Raw genomic sequence first — 216 nt, forward strand, 5'->3', positions numbered from 1 at the left:
ACTTACATTTCATCCCTTATTGCCATCCACCCTCTCTCTCCGTTTCCTCTTCTCTTCCCTTCCTTATTCCCTTTCTCAACTACCTTAAGGTCGATCCTCCGTTTCCTCGCTCCACTAAACACGGCCGTAAAACCGCCTCTCTCCCTCCTTATTCTTGATTATCACATTATCACGTATTCGGTCAATAAGTTTCGCGAACGTACGACATAGGCATGA

This window comes from Penaeus monodon, chromosome 21 (genome assembly GCF_015228065.2).
Source record: "Penaeus monodon isolate SGIC_2016 chromosome 21, NSTDA_Pmon_1, whole genome shotgun sequence".
NCBI lineage: Eukaryota > Metazoa > Arthropoda > Malacostraca > Decapoda > Penaeidae > Penaeus > Penaeus monodon.